Here is a 17634-nt window from a genome sequence, read left to right as displayed (position 1 = left end):
CTCTTCAAGGTCTGGGATTGGATGTTGGAGTGGCAGTGCGCCAAGGTTACGCCGAGCGTCAAACAGCTGTTTGAAATGGAACGAAACCACGCCAGACTATCCAAAACTGGAATCGAACGCCCCCACAGAACTACACACTACACTATTGTGTTTCGCAAAATGTTCTATGGAACGTCTCTACTGAACATTTTCGTTTTTCCCACAATTAGAAGTTGCCAGTATTAAACACATTGGTGTTATCAAATGTAAAACATATAATTAATAAATGGGTGAAAATCGCTGTCCATAATGCGCAGCATTAATATATAGCATTAATATACCCACATGACAGCTCATTGATACTTTGTAATTCTACTCCACTACAATTCAGAGGGTAACCTGGTATTTTTACTCCACTACACTTATTTAAGTTACTTTGCAGATTCTGATTAATGATGTGAAATATAAACAACCCTTAAATCAGACTTTAGTTACACCTGAGTAAAATGAGATATTTGATAGTTGGTGCTTGAGAAGACTAAACATGTATCTGCAATTGACATTAATGGAAACGAGTAATAAAGTATATTAATTACTCGTTATTCTCTACTAATAGTTAATTAAAGACTATATATTATGGCTATTTTGCACATCCCTTTCAAGATTTCAAGATTTTAAAGGTTTATTGACATATCATATACACAACTACGGTGTAGTTATGCAATGAATGAAAAACTTGGGTCACAGGTCCCTCAACAGTGCATTACAAGACATCTATCAATATGTGTGTACCTCCACCATTAAACTGTCATATTCTGCACATTTCTTATTCTATCTACATACATAAGAGTATAATTAATGTGTATAATATCAGTTAAAATAAGTGCTTCAACATAGTTAACATTGCAGGAAAGCAATATATTAGACGTTAAGTACTTTGTCAGGCTTAATATTTATCTGTACCCTATACCCCCAACGTTTTTTTCTTATTTAAAAGAAGACCTTAATCTGTTATTTAATGTTTAAATAAAGGTTAATTCGTTTTTCTGTTTTTCACCTCCTATTAATATCTTTGTACATCCTGCACTAAACTGTTTTATTGTAGAGATCACTTATAGTATCTTCTTGATTTTTTATATTCTATATTTCTATCACAGACCTTCTACTTTCCCCCTATGAAAGTATGTACTCTTAATATTTTTGTAATCAAATATAACACGTAAAAACAATAATTCAATAACGTGCTTTAACCACTAGGCGGTGCACACAAGGTACACACAGCCATAATAACTCTGTATTATTAGTGTAGGACACTTGTGTACAACATCTGAAGATGTGTAGTTTTATTCATGCTTTCACATAATTTTACAGCATATTGCTATACTATTTCAGACTCAGTATTTACATTATTACATTCAAAATTCAATCCAATTCAAATCAGTAATATCTTTAAAAATTACAAGTTCTTTTATATCAGCTGTGCACCGTTATGGTCTAAATATAACCTATCTATGAATGATATCAAATGTAAAAGTCAGCCGAATTAGTGTTGATACTGCAAGGAGACGTATTGTGTGAAGAGAAATTGAAGATTACATTACATTGCATTTAGCTGACGCTTTTATCCAAAGCGACTTACAATAAGTGCGTTCGACCAGGAAGACACAACCTTGAAGAAAACAGAATCATATAAGTACATCAGGTTTCATAGAGCCAAGTATTTCAAGTGCTACTCAACTGGCTTTAGATAAGCCAGTCCTTTATTAGTATATAAGTGCTCTGTTAGCAGTTCTTTGTTAGTAATTGTATCGCTCGAAGTGGAGTCGAAAGAGATGAGTTTTCAGTCTGCGCCGGAAAGTGTGTAAGCTATCTGCTGTCCTGATGTCAATGGGGAGCTCATTCCACGATTTTGGAGCCAGGATAGCAAACCCACGTGTTTTTGCTGATGGGAACTTGGGTCCCCCTCGCAGCGAGAGTGCAGCGAGTCGTTTGGCTGATGCAGAGCGTAGAGCACGCGCTGGAGTGTACAGTTTAACCAGGTCCTGGATGTAGGAAGGGCCAGATCCATTCGCAGCATGGTACGCAAGTACCAGTGTTTTGAAGTGAATTCATTTTGAAGATGTTTTTTAATTGTTGATATATTTATGATCCACGTCAAGTATTCAGTTTCGGCGGCATTTCTTCAGTTTTTCCAAAGGTCTTCTCATCAGGGCTCTATAAATAAAGAACTACAGCAGATCTGTCATATTTAATGCAGCCGAACCGTGTATTACAATGCCGTTATGTGATGACTTTCAAAGAGAAAAGCAAGAGCACTCGGAATTAAGTATTATTTTATTCTTTTAAAATGTTTTCCGGATTTCATATAATATAAACACCAAATCCCAGCATGCATTGCGGCTAAAACATCCAATCAGTGTAGCTGAGGATCTTGGGTAATCGCTCGAAATGCCTACGTCTGTTTCCGGTTATTTTTATTTTGAAATTCAGTTCCTGACGGACGCCAAAAAAGCCAGAGATTATGGAATTAAACCAATAAATAAAAGCAAGGATAACTGTGTGTTATTGGTGAGTAGATAACAGTGTGTTATTTTGAAAAGAATAACAAATTAGAAGGAAAAAAAGATTTGAAAAATACGAGGCTCTGAGCCCCATGTATTTTCCTCACAGACGGCAACACTAAAGGTCTACAATAAAGACCTAAATGAATATTTGGGATGTTCTTGCCTTTAGATTCTCCCAATAAGTCCAAGTACAGAGGGTGACTTTGCTGTGAACAAAACACATTTCCACCAAAAAAACGTTAGCAACCATGTGTACACATTCATGAAGTAATCTTCGTCATAACTAGCAAACTAAACATCATGTACATGTACTGCACAAATAATCAGAAATAAAAACTCATTACTCGCATAAAATGACATCAAAACGTATTTTAATGGCCAAATGAACCTTAAAATAGGCATTTTCCACCGAGAATAACACGAAGGTCGGCCATCGTTGTTGATCACGTGGTCTATGAAGGTCTATGGGACGCCCTGCCCGTAGAAGCCTGACGGGCAAGGGGTCCGCTGTCCGCAATGAAGGTCTATGGGACGCCCTGCCCGTAGAAGCCTGACGGGCAAGGGGTACCCTGTACGTAATATAGCGACGGGGAGGGGCCCTGACCGTCCGTCAATATGTGACGGGATGGGAGTGAGAACGTGTGTGTGTGTGTGTGTGTGTGTGCGTGCGTGCGTGTGTGTGTGTGTGTGGACTGAGGAAAGTCTACAGAGTCCCCATTACAGCCATGTTGTAAACAAGACAGGACACAGTGTGTAAGTCAGACAAGGAGTCCGAGCTTCCTCGAATGATGAAACAAATATGGCTCACAAAAGCTCATTGAAGATGCTGTCCACGCCTGGCTGTGTTCACGCTGTAAATCTGCTGAAATACTTTAAGTCAATAATGGTTTCACAAAGGCAAACTGTGCTGCTCTCTGACAAAGGAGCGTTATACTCACTGAGTGCATATAGACAGAATACTTTAGAAAGTTTAAAACAGAAAATCAAGGAGCTGACAACCTGAAAATGTAAAACATGGAAATAATCACCTAAAATATATGTTTACTTCTCATCTGCAACAGCAATATATTGCGAAGGAAACTCATTGTCACTTGGTTTATGTTTTTTATCAATTAAATAAGTAAACATTTTTAATAACATTTGAAAAAATGACACATTTCTAAGCCTGAATGTGTTGCCGTCAACAGTTCTTCCAACAACATCTGCTTGTGCAACATTGATTAATGTTTCTTTGATTTTGTTAGTAGTTAAAAGAAAAGCTCAACACTTTGGTTAATATGTGTATTAATTATTTTTTCTGAGAGTTAGATGAGAAGATTGGAAACACTGGTGTTTGCCAGCCGAGCGGGCAGCCGGCTAATTTAGCTTAGATGCTGCTGGGCAGATTTAGTTACCTTTGAACAGAGCCAGGCCAGCTGCTTCCACATTTTTCCAGCCAATCTAAGTCAGCTGGCGGCCGACGGTAGCTTTATACTTCGCATTCAGACTTCAGGGGTGCCAGTGTTCTCCTCTAACTCATGGCAAGGAAGCAAATGTGCGTATTTTCCACAAAGCTGAAGTGTTCTGCTAGGTAAGGGAACGATTTTGGTCTTGGTTAAATATTTAAAAAGTCTACATAGGATCAAATACAAAAATGATCAAATAAGATAAACCTTTATTGACCCCCGTAGGAAAGTTTAAGCAGCACCAGGAACACGATTGAAACACAGGTAAGAGCTCACACAAATACAAAATAATGTAAATAACAGTATATGATTAAATCAACAATATAATTGGATGATACTGTTTACATATATACTATATCTGTGCTGTTGTATTTGCTGTAAAGTGTCTCTACTGTAGGCTATTGTTATTATATGTACAGCACTTTGGCTCGACCAAAAATCGTTTATAAATGTGCTATATAAATAAAACTTGATTTGATTTTATACAAATATGAGTTATTTTGAATATCAAAATATATATAAATGTCTGTGTGCAAGTGCAGCTCTGAAGTAGGTATATACGGTGCAAATCATACCCACGGTGCCTGCTGTTACTTTAAGTTATTAAGTTCTTAACTGGGGGTCAATCCTCGGTTTTGAATATTTAACTAAAGCATCAATCAGACAATATATCCTTACCAAACAAAACCAAATGTGTGACTCCGTCATTCACCCAGACCACCTCACTACGACTGTTTAGTAAAGAAGATTATCTTTACCTCTATCTATCTCTAGCAGACAGGGTTGAAATGAATGTGTATGTTTGTAGTAATTCTCACAACAGGTTGTATATGTATATGTATATGTATGCAGTTTTCAATTCCCCACTTACAGGTGTCAGACATGAAAGCTGGGAGTCGTCGACAAGGTATCCCATATCATTGCTTCTGCATTAGTAATCAGGACTTGCTGTTAATACAGACATCTCATTACCGGTGAGCTGAAGTGTGGTAGAGCGAGAGGGCAAGGGCAATGACGAGGATTGTCTGAGTAATGGTCTCCGACAGATCAGCCCGGCATTAAGTGGACCTGCGGTGCCCATAGGAGCCCTACAGACCCATTATGAAGCAAAAACACAACCAAAGCCTCTAATGGCGTTCTCCCCTTACCATTTACTGTTGTTAAACACAACTCTGTGGATGTTGTTGAGAGCTGCAATAGGATTGCTATGCTGAACTATTGACATAGAGACCCGTATATGTTAAATAAAACATTACCCTGTTTTTGTTTACTTCGCATTTTCAAATTGATCTTAGCTAATTTGTGCCAGCCAATCAGCAGTAACCTGAGGTAACTGGCATTGCAAAGTCAATATGTTAATGCATTTGCCGAGAAACATCGACATTGTGCTTCCTCATCTTTGTCCTATACTTCGTCTCGTGCTTTGTTCATATTCGATTGTGGACTCAGGCGAAACAAAGAGAGCATGGGATCGCAATTAATCATGTCAAGTGTCTACCAACAGTGATACCTATATTGGTCGCTATAGCAGTGCATGATATAGGATGAATGCTTTTTGCATCCATCTTTCTTCGAGGCACTGGCACGCTAATGAGAAAATTGGATCTGAATGGCGGATCTATAAGCGTTCAAAGTAGAAAAAACACGAGAAAATCAGATTACAGTCTTGGGTCACAATGTTTGTGCAGGACTAGCTGTGTTTTTCCAACTTGTCACATCATAAAAACTAATCAAATTTGGAATATACTTTTTAAAACTGTGTGTGACTTTATGTTTAATCACATTTTTCTAAACCCCTGCGATAAAGTCACTTGTGCGATCCAACTGCACATATAATTTAATATCTCCATGTGGCCCTTTCTGTGGAGGCAGCCACTGTGGCACACAAATTGTAATCAGGGCCAGGAATAGTGCACAGAAGCTGGGTGGCTGTTGACTGCAGGATTTAGGAACTCGGCTGTGCCTTCCCGCTGCTCCTGGCACGAGATTTCTGACAGCCGCTGGTGTGCAGAACAAGAGCTAATCTGGATTGGTCTGTTGCGGCTAAAAGGAACTCGCCCTGAAGTCATGCATTAAGGAAAAGTGGGGATGATTTCAAGTGAAACGATTTACTGATGTAGACCTCTGTAGAACATGTATACCGCAAATACGGGGTATCAGTTTCGTCTTTCATTGCCTCACATTACCAATATTATCGTTACAAAGAAAACTGTTCTTTTTTAAATGATCTTAGTCAACCTAAATATGTTGTGTGTAAGGTTCCGAAACAATCCGTAATACACAAAGAAGTTGCATTGTTGTATGTGTTTTATTGCACAAACAATTTTCTTTAAGGGACTTGGCAAGAGTCCATGAGCCAGATTTCTTAGCTGTGAAGATATATGCTCATGCATATTCATGAGAAGTGGGCAGACCTTAACGATGCCAAAGAAAATGAGAAAAAGCCTCAACTCACTCATTGTGAATATCAATGACAAGTGTAGCAGTGGGCCTCCTTTGTCAAACATGAACCCTTGTATTTGTTTTTGAAAGCGGAAAAATGCAAGGAATGTTTGAAAACAGGGTACTATATAGGATTTCACCATATATGACCAGTAGCAGAACCCTTTAAATGTATAGGGATAAGATGCTTCTGTAGGTGTAATGTATCTTAGAGAATTTAAAGAAAACAATAAAACACATTTTAGGAATCAACATGGATTAGTCCTATTTGAGTCCAAAACATGTAGTAAAACGCAAACAATCATAGTTTATCAATTATACTGTGTCCATACTTCAACATAAGTACAACTGAAAAACAAAGAAAATACCATTAGCAGTGGGATTGGTCTAGAGTAGATCAAAAAAGTCTGAGACTGAAACACAGCAGGGCAGGCTCACCAAGTTAAAGGTTCAAGGTTCTTTATTGTCAAACTAACATATAGCTACAGAGTAATTATGTCGTTGGAAATCTTAGGTCACAGGCTTCTCCAACAATGCAACAAAAATGCCTAAGAGATAACCAATGCTTACTTTGTTTTTATTGCACATTACAATCATGAACAACCGTCTGATTTTAAATTGTTACCTGCACCAAGCAACACTAAACAGTTGACTGCCCTTCAAGAAAAAACTACAGCATCTATAGCAGGGGTCGGCAACAGGCGGACCGCGGTCCGGATCCGGACCCAGACGCCGACCTATACGGACCCGGAGCTATAATCAATACATTAATAGGGGATTTTTCGGCACCTCCCGCTTTTTTAACGCTGATTTGGGTGACTTGTGTAATTTGTGGAGAACCGAAGAGTTTTCGTTTTGGGGGTGGGTGGGGGGGGAGTCACCCACGGACGGACAACTTCTCACTTCAAAAAAGAAGAAGAAATCTAGACCGCAAAAAAAATTAAACAAGCGAGTGCCTGTTTTTCCTGGCCAAGGACAGGTTCATTGAACACAACACGAGCGTAACGTGTCTTCACGTGGTATATGTCTCGTCTGAAAGGAGTGCTGACAGAGAGCACCGGAACGCCGCTCCAGCCCTTAAAATATTGCAGTACCCATAAGGAGCCGTACACATGCCGCAGTGTTTGCATGGCTGTTTCTTTAGTTGTAAGCACAGTGGCGATCTGTTGTTATTAGCATCTGGTTAGCTAGCTATGCTAACGAATTTAAAGAGCTTTTCTACAACCAGGTGGAAGAGAGCTCTCTCCTGAGAGGCTCAAATAACCTCAGCTCAGTGAGGTTAAGGCACACCTTGATATGATCATTATAGTTATTAATGAGACTAAATGAAAAACAGGTATAAAATACGATATGACAGTCACAAAAAAGTTGTTAAAAATAACAAGAATAGAGTTTAAAAGGGGAGTGATTTGTAAAATATCCAAAAAGAAAAATATGCTTACAGTTCTGTTTCATATGGGTGTTGAGAGATGTATCCATAGATCTCTTAATGTTGCTCTCAAAGTGCACCAGATTGATGCATTTAACTTCAATATTTAAAAAAAAAATAAATAAAAAACCTTCCCTGGGGAGCATGCCCCCGGACCCCCCTAGAGGAGGTTAGGTCCCCCCCCACTTAAATCATGTTCACATGGATAGGATAATAAATACATTTGCACACATCTTGTGTCCATATCTTTCTGTTTTGGTGGTCATGCCACACCGTGCTCATGCATGCGTGTGTGAGTCATGGTGAGATATCTGGATTAAGAGGTTGCTTTTTCTTTGAACAGCATGAAAGAAAGGCCAAATGAATGGGCTGTGATTTTTTTTTTTTTAAGCAGAGGTTGAGTTCAATCATTTGTACGACCCTCAGAGGATGTTGTAAAAATTGAAAGGAAAAAGGTTCCCCATGTAAATAATAATAAAAACCCTTGATTTATAACTTAACATCTCTGTCTCCTATGATCTGAGTAGAATAGCCAGTTAATTAAAGCATTATTGCACAGGCCTTTGTCAGATGGTATATTATGCTGTTTTTTTTCTGCTTCGAATAGTTCTCTCTTTTTTCACCATACCTGTGTTTGCATCACTGTAACCAATGAGCACCTGCATGTGTGTGTGAGAAAAGCCCTGACTCCATTTCAGCCCAGATTTAAACTCATGGCAGGACAAGCTCCAGCTCAATTCTCGCACTGAATTTAAACAAAGTGAGTGAGGGGCTGCAATATAAGAGGGAAAGAAAGAGAAACTTTAAACTGTTCAATTGTTATGATGTGTAAAGACTGATATTGTTCTATAATCGTCTGAAACTGTTAAGTCATGATGTGAAATGGTTAACAAAGAAAAAGGGAAACTCAAGCTGCTTATACACTTTATTTGATTTATCTAAAATTAAGCACTTTTAAGATGCACATATTTTCAAAAGCTATTTTATTTATTTTATTTGTAAATGCAGCCCGAGAGGAACATTACACATATCCACAGTATTTAAGTAATGTTAATTTACAATAAATATTGTTGTTTTTGTACTTTCTTTATTTGATTGGCAGTCAGTTGTTGATTACATGCAGACGTTGATAAAGCTACAGGTCACTTCAATATATATCACACTAATTCATTAAGCAAGTTAGACATTTTGATGTTCCGGACCTTTGCATGGGGAGATTTTCTCTAACTGGACCTCGTTGAATTTTAGTTGAAGACCCCTGATCTATAGCTTCAGAAAATGCCCCCCAAAAAATAGATACTTTTACGTTCAAATGACGGTGCCCCCTTGTGGCCATAGTTAATAGGATTCACGTCCATGGACAGCAATGGAGGAAGTAGTGTGACGTTGCCGCAAATAGCTAGTCCGTTTCCCATTTCCTACCAACTTTCAACATGGTTTGCTTTAACCTCTCCTAACCTGTAACCCAATCCACGATGTTACATAAACCCTGATGGTATTTTTGGTGCCACAACCTTACCAAACCTTAATAACCAGCGTTAAAACCAATGGGTCATATATACGTTTCCTTTAATTATATAGTCAAACAGTTCAGATAAGAAAACTCAAATAAATGCTGGTCTGTATTTTACTGTGCATGTGTGTGTTTTAGCCTCAATGGAACGATATTGATATATTCATTTTATGATGCCAACAATCTATTTGATGTATATCCACCCAAAGCTGCAGCGTTAACAGTGAAATATGTGTTACGTTATTCTTGCCTAATTAATATAACCTAAACATATGCTACTGTATCACTGCCAATAACAGCATGCTGTAATTACTTGTAAGAACTGGATCCTGTTTGTTTTGTATTGGCTGAAATACATACTAAGCCTGAATTGTTATCATTTGGAACACATTGTGATCCTTATTTATTGTGAAAAATACAGCCAAATCACAATCTTCTTCTGTTCAATTTCAATCCAACTCTAAGCAACAAATCTGTCGATTACACAACTAAACCGACACGCAGGGGAGAGCGGGTGCCATATTTGGAGACTTGTCTCATCTGTTAACTGCCATTAAGTAAAGTGGAAGACTAATGTAAAGGGAAGCAGTTGTTTTGTCATTTGTAGCAGCTTGTGCCCAAAACCACCTTTTTAGTTACAAATACACCATTTTGAGTTTCTTTTGGCTTTATCTCACCAAGTGATAAAGACATTGAACATCATCCTGCTTAGTTAGAAAAATATCATGACAACTGAAGCCAACAAAAAGATGAACTAGCTAATGTTACAGCCATATGCTCGAGACATAAGGTGCTTATTCACTGGGATATTTAAATATATATAGCTTTATTTCACTTACATGACTGCAGGTCAGACCAAGGCATTCTCTGTCTGAGGTGTATTAGTGATATGGATCCATTATGCTCTTGACTCATTTGGATGAACTCCACCTGTCAAGAGGGAACCATTATTTAAAATGTGTGTTGAAGCCAGTTTTGCTGAGGACAGCATGTGGCACTATAACCTCCGCTAAGAACAAAGATTAATTCAACGTCCTGTCAATGCATCTCCGTTATGAGGTGCTCTCACGCTGTGATGGAAAGATTATTTGCTCCATTGTTTGTGTTGTAAATCTTGTCAATGAACTGTGAGTGCTCGTGGATGTCATCTCTGATTAGTGTCAACAGGCCTCTAATGAAGATGCTCAATCTGGAGGCGTGCTGCAGCTCTAATGCACTGACTGTGATGAGCAGAGGTAGAGGACTATGTAGTGCGAAGTGTGTAAGTATAATCAGGGAAATTAACTCAAAGTTGTTGAAGTACTTAAGTACAAAATGGCCTATATATTTTGTCATTATTACATTATGTATTAAAAGCATGAATTTACTGTTATACTTTATTGATGTGGTGCTCACTTTAAGCAATGTTGTTGGTCACAAATGGATACCAGAAATGTATAGTTGATACTAAAACCAGTCAAACTCCACAGTTCGCTGTACCCAATTTGATACTATGATTAAAAAAAACATTAAAACAAAATGTCTTCAACACTCCTTTAAAACGTTTTTTTAAGGGTCTTTGTTTGGAGGTTCAACAAGACGTAATTAATTTTTTTACATATCATATTGCAACATCTAATTTAAGGACAAAAGGCTATTTCTTCCAGAGTCTCACCACAACTACACATTACAAGATTACATTTGAACATGTCATTAAACTGTTTTTCCTTCTTGTAATAGTCATTTGTATTAAGAGCTTGAACGCATGACGTTACTATGGTGCCTCGCTGCAGTAACGTTACCTATTAGCTACATTATTTAGCCTCGCTGAACTGTTAACAGTAACTCATTTTTATCCCATCGTTTTCAACAAGGCTTTGTTGTTTACAATGAAGAATTAAAAAAAGGGAAAAACCTTCCCGGGAAATTGTCTGTTAGTCACACACACATTATTAGTCTCAAGCCCTGACGGTATCACAGGAAAAGCGGTTACTGTGATTGTGTTTATTAAATGTATATACTTGTACTTAAGGGTAGTACATGTACGTTATAACAATCCACCACTGTTGGAAAGAGAGTTAAAGACATGCAGTTTTAAACAAGAGCATCTGGACTTTAAAACTGTATCCCCCCCTCTCAATAAAAGCCAGTCCAAAGCCTGCAATACAAACTTTATCACAAAAAGACACATATGGCAGAAATGACTAAGCTTTATAGAATAGAAAGCTTGTTAAAGGATCACTGAGAAGCAGATTCAGCCGTTTGGGAAATAGGATTGTGTTGAGAGTGTGAGGAATGGATCTGCTGTTGTTTCGGAGATCATCAGACTGTGGTCAGAACAACAAGGCCACACGCACGGCCCCCCCGAAGAACAGATGGACAGCCAGCAGGAAACAGAGGAGGCGATCTAATGTGGACACTCCATGGTGATCAGGAGGCAGTGATAACGAACGGCAGAGGAATTATTATCTAAAACTCTTCAAACACACAGACAAGAGACGAGACTTTCCGCCTGTCTGTCACTCCTGCTGGATGCCGTGAATTTGAATGCTGGTGTAGGCAGTGGTGCATTCAGTAAATGTACTGTGATGTTCATTTTACTTTATACTTCTGCTTCAGAGCCTTTTGGAAGCCAGTATTGTACCTTTTACTCCATGACATTTATCTCACACCTTTGGGGGAACGTATTATGCAAATGTTCTGGTTAATAATCGTATTGTGTGCCTCTCCTGTGACATGTCAACATGCTTTAATGATCAAGAATGTCTTGTGTATTCTCCTACTGCGAGTGGGGCTCCTTTAATTTCTAGTTACTTCAAGAATTCAGATCATTAGCCAATGGAAATGATAACTCAAATAATAATTCACACACAGATTATAGATGAATATGTCCTGCAGTTTAAAAGTTATTTAAATTAGCTTCATATTTACCGGCTGTTCATGCATCCATAACTTATCCAAGTTATTATGTATGTTATTCTGAAATTGGTCAATACACCTAACGAGTACTTCAGTATAGTTTGATGACAATACATTTGTCCTTTTTCTTAATTTTGAATGCAAGACTTTTACTTGTCACAGAGTATTTGGTTTTCCTTATTGTATGAGTATAAGTATGAAATCTGAGTACTTCTTCCAGCATTGGGTGTATGTTAGTGCTTTCAGCGCTTACTTAAAGAAAAAAGGAAGAGAAGGTGACGGCAGAGAATGATTTATCCCACCCTGCTCCCATAATGTCACACTAACTCGCAGCAGCATGGAAAATGAATTACCAAAGACAGAGGACATGACAGTAAACATATGGATGATTTTCTGGGTATAAGGGGAACATTATCAGGTCTGGAACAGATTATAGCACAAGGAAACTCATTTGGATGTAAAGGTTAAAAGTAACAGGCTTTGTGCTGACAGTCAGTCTCTTACTCTGTTTTTGGAGCTTCTCCAAAGCTTTGCATTTTAATGAGCTGTCTTTTTTTCTGGGAGAAAATCAGTAATGAGGGGGGAATACTGAATGATGTCTTTAGATACTAACATTATACTTGAGGTACACTCTTAAATGTTCAGGTACTCCTTAAGCAGCGCATAGTTTGATGCTTTTCTTATGACGCAGGCTGTATTCGGGCTGTCGTCAGTCCATTTTGCAGAAATTGTTTCTTTCCCTGAACTGGGCCATGGGGCAGCGCTACCTCCCAGGCTGAATACAAATTCCACCTCCGATTGGCAGACCCTAAATTGAACTATGGCCCAAAACGTAACCTCAATATCCGAAACTAAACACAGACATTTAATTGATGGGTGTAGTTGGGGGTGGTGCGCAGCTTCAGATATGGGGGGCACAGGTCAGGGCACCAATAAAAACGGTTTCTGTTAATGTAGGCATTCTGTCTTTCAGGAAATGTTATTAAGGTTATTTTTCATCTTGAAGAGATTATACTCCGGGTCCAAAAAGCTTTTTAAAAAAAAATGAGTGTACTCCAAACACCTTGAGATGCTGTTTAAAAGCAGCACAGCCAAATAGTGGCTGCAGGGAAGATGAGGCTTTGCATAAATAAAGGAGGAAACCACAGTATAACCAGGATAATGAAGTACAAAAACGCTCTGATGAAGGCCACTGAGCAAAAACATGAGAATAAGAAGCGCCAAAACAGTTTGTGCCCTTTGATTTTATCTTCATATTGGAAGAGCAGGTTGATGTTGGCACTATTCACGTTATCTAAACCTTCTACGGATAAAAAGATGATATTGAATACTGCTAATACGATAAGACATCTACAATTCACCTGACTTCATAGCAGGATTGATTTGTCTACAGTGGCATGTACTGTGAAGGTTGAGAAAACCATTTTTCCCTCCTGGATAATCACTAATGCACACGTACTGTGACTGCTGATGGAGATTTACACTCCAGACAGGGTGAGATTGCTCAAAGGATACAGACAGGGTGGAGATATTATGCTGCTAAGATGTGTTGGATCTGTTCTCTTACTGTGAGAATCGATGAAAAGGCAACGTGTTATTGCAGGGAAGGCTTCTGATTGGTTTGCAAAGAGCTTGCTTTGTATGATGGTACATTTCCCTTTAAAGACCAACAATGTAAGAGTTTAAAGTATTTCCTTTGTGAGTTGTTGGTATTTGCTTCACTCTGGTTCCCTTTTTTGGCATCAAATGAAGTTTTGAATGAGTATCACCCTCCCTAATGAATGCACATCCACTCATTGAAATCCAATGAGGCATTTTAACTATGTGGCTGCTGGACTCGGAGGAGATCCACTCGGAGCTGAACACACCTTTATCAAAACACTGGCTGCCAAAAAGCAATGAGCAGTGGAAATGGAGGCATGGAAACATTCAAATATGATGCCTAATTTTAAACCCTTTCTTCCTTTTTAAATAATTCCCAACGCATCTATTTCCTACATTCCTCCAGAAATAAATGGATTATTTGAATTAATTCAACACATTAAAACAAATATGATGTATTCAAGAGCCTACAAGCAGCAGAAAAATGAGCAGCAATTCTTTTCTGACAGTGATGCATAATCCAGTGAGGCATCACCATATGACCCACCAGGGCGTCATGTCCCACTTGAGAATGATTCAATGTAAAAATGGATTGTCACCAAATTATACAAACAAACCCTGTAACTGCGCACAGATTTCAGTCCCTCTTCAGAGTGTGTGTGTGTGTGTGTGTGTGTGTGTGTGTGTGTGTGTGTGTGTGTGTGTGTGTGTGTGTGTGTGTGTGTGTGTGTGTGTGTGTGTGTGTGTGTGTGTGTGTGTGTGTGCGCGCGTGCGTGCGTGCGCGCGTGCGTGCGTGTGTGAAACTACAGCAAGTGGAGCGGAAAGGAGCGAGGGGCTTGCAGGGGGGGCTCCCCTAGATACAGCTGATGAAGAAGGGGTTCATTGTACAGTATTGTCAAGTCTCTCCCCCCATCAGCTCCGAAAGAAACGTCAGCCTAGTTCTTGCTCCCAAAGCCCCTCAATAAAGGTGATTCATCTGTTGAGTCTGGGATCAGAGAGGGACCACAGCCCTCCAAACCCGAGCTGAGCCTCTTAACACACCAATTATTCACAAGAAAGAGGGGTTTAAAGTCATTATGTGAAAGCAAGTATACCACTAAAAGACAGATATAACCTTAATTGTGCATACTTATTCCTCATGTGAAGATAAGAAGCTTGCACCAACATGCCTTTAAGTCTCTAAATAGACACTCAGATGTGTGCAGCATACTCTCACAGACAGGATCCACAACACAGCTGCGTAACTCTGTCATACAGTACCACTCCTCAACCCCCCTTATCCTAATGTAAAAGACGGAAGACACTCTTACCTTTAAATCCTCCTTTTAGTGAGCTCAAAGTGGGACAAAGGAACTTCTACGATCTGTGATGCAGTCCAGTTTGTTTCTCTTGTTCTTCCTGCGTCTTTGTTTGGCAGCGCCAGCTCCAGTCAGCACTCGCGCCGCTTGCCAAACCCGGTACACGGATTGTAATGAAAAAGAAAAAAAGAGGACAGGTGCGGTGACTGAAAGCGCCGGTGTAATTAATAAGAGTTGGGGCGGGGATAAAGCGCCCTGTGCAGATGCGTGTTACTCCCAGACTCGAGGTTTGAACAAATCTTCTGTTTCTCGATCAACTCCTGCTGCTCGTCAGATGCTGTCCAGCAGCGAGTGGAGCTGGATGAGACTCCAGCGGTTGCAGAGATTTCCCACTTTTCCCTCCTCTTCTTTTTCTTCCTCCTCTTGCTTCTTCTGTTTCACTGCACAAATCTCCCCTCCCACCGCGCAAGATTGGAAACAATCTCTCCTTCTCCCTTTTTCTCTCTTTAAACGCTACAAATTGGATCCTCACCAAAGGCGAGCTTTGACTGCCACGGACACTGCTGTAACGCATTCCACAACAACAGCAAAGGGGGAGAGGAAATGACTGCGTAAAACTGAAGATTGTAACATTACACCGAAAGAAGATGCATTTAACACATCAATAACGGAACCCTGGGGTCGAGGCTAATGCATCTTTAATTGTAATTCAACCAAAACATGGAGGTTTAAAAGAAAACCTTACGCAGCTGACATTTTAAGAGTGTTGTCATTTGTTTAATGCATGCAGTGGATGAAGAAACTTGAAAGACATTGTAAGACAATAAAGTGTGGAGATATTCAGATCAAGGTGTTATACTGCTGGCTCTTTCCATTCCTGATATTGTTCATTGAGAATGACTTAATGTCTTCAGTTACGCACTGACGCATATCCTCGAGTGGTGTTGTGTGTGTGTGTGTGTGTGTGTGTGTGTGTGTGTGTGTGTGTGTGTGTGTGTGTGTGTGTGTGTGTGTGTGTGTGTGTGTGTGTGTGTGTGTGTGTGTGTGTGTGTGTGTGTGTGTGTGTGTGTGTGTGTGTGTGTGTGTGTGTGTGTGTGTGTGTGTGTGTGTGTGTGTGTGTGTGTGTGTGTGTGTGTGTGTGTGTGTGTGTGTGTGTGTGTGTGTGTGTGTGTGTGTGTGTGTGTGTGTGTGTGTGTGTGTGTGTGTGTGTGTGTGTGTGTGTGTGTGTGTGTGTGCTGATCCTTTATGACCAGGGAGGCTGTTTGCGGAGGTTTGAGGATTCTCTAAGTTAAACAAAGCGTGCAGGAAGGGCTCCTCTCCAGATTTGGGTCCTCAGGGTACACTGCTCCACTTTCACATACGAGTCGACAGATTGAATTTCATTCTTAAAGCGCCGACTAGCGCATCTGTGTGTGCACTGCGGCCTCTGCTCGCTGCTGTCCAAATCTGCCTGTCAATACTGAAGGGGTCTTTCAAGTGCTGCGGCAGAAAATGCATATTTTACACACACACGCACACACACCTCTCTCTCTCGGCGTGTATGGACTGTCCACCGTTGATTCGGATCATCCCTCGGGTCATTTCGATTGGTGCATCGGAATCACTTTTCTATGTTGATCATTACCGTGCTGATTGCAGTTATTGATTCATCTGTCCGAATGGACTCGACCCAGCTGCACTTCAATAACCTGGACTCTGCATCTCAGAGCTAAGATGACACAATGAAGCATTTGGGAATTTAACGTATTTTTATTTTTACAAAATGATATGAACCGATGGGTCTGAAATAAAGTCACATTGCAGCACCACGTTTTTATGAACCCAAAGTTAGTTTACCAAAACGAAAGGCTGTATTAAGGGCAGAAACCTAATTTATTCATATTTTATAGGTCAATTAAAAATGTCATGAAGAGTAGTTGTTGAAATACCTCTATGACACTATAATTCATCAGGAAGACCCCTCCCATGGACTGGTGCAGGACATCTGGACCAAAATCCATTTATTAACAGCATTACAACAGCAGACTTGATGGATTACTGTATGGCAGCCCCATAGCCTAATAATTTATTTTTATAATGGAAGAGACTGAAAGTGAGACAGCGGTGAGCCTTTCTTTATGACTTTATTAAAATATGTAACTGAAGAATTCATGGTTTGCTGCAATAAAACCTTGAATTAGCCTATTCATTTAAATGTATATATATATATTATATATATATGTGCAAGTAGAAAGTGACACATTAACATTCGTAACTGCAGAATTGATGGTTTATTAAAAGTTGAGCAATTACCTTTATTAATGACCAACATTTGCCTGCAGACTTGATGGCTTATTTAACCCATTGTTTCAAATTATTTTATAACTAATTCAAGTTCGAGTTTGGCAAACTGTTGTGAAATGTGAAATCCTTCTGTATTTATTACATTTTCAATATAACGTTTAAACTCTGCGTTCAGTGTGGT

The 17634-nt window shown here is 39.4% G+C and overlaps 1 protein-coding gene across 1 annotated transcript in view; it reads right to left on the bottom strand.

Moving 5' to 3' along the window:
- Positions 1 to 15610, bottom strand: part of LOC117448860 (metabotropic glutamate receptor 4-like) — a 250368-nt gene extending 234758 nt beyond the window's left edge. Inside the window, exon 1 of the mRNA XM_034086153.2 lies at positions 15183 to 15610. The gene's annotated coding sequence lies outside the window, so the exon portion shown is untranslated. The remainder of the gene's footprint in view (positions 1 to 15182) is intronic.
- Between the last annotated feature and the right edge of the window lie 2024 nt (positions 15611 to 17634).

The sequence above is a fragment of the Pseudochaenichthys georgianus genome, chromosome 7 (assembly GCF_902827115.2).
Source record: "Pseudochaenichthys georgianus chromosome 7, fPseGeo1.2, whole genome shotgun sequence".
Lineage (NCBI taxonomy): Eukaryota > Metazoa > Chordata > Actinopteri > Perciformes > Channichthyidae > Pseudochaenichthys > Pseudochaenichthys georgianus.
The sequence above is the reverse complement of the archived record's forward strand: the minus strand, read 5'-3'. Positions and strand labels throughout refer to the sequence as shown.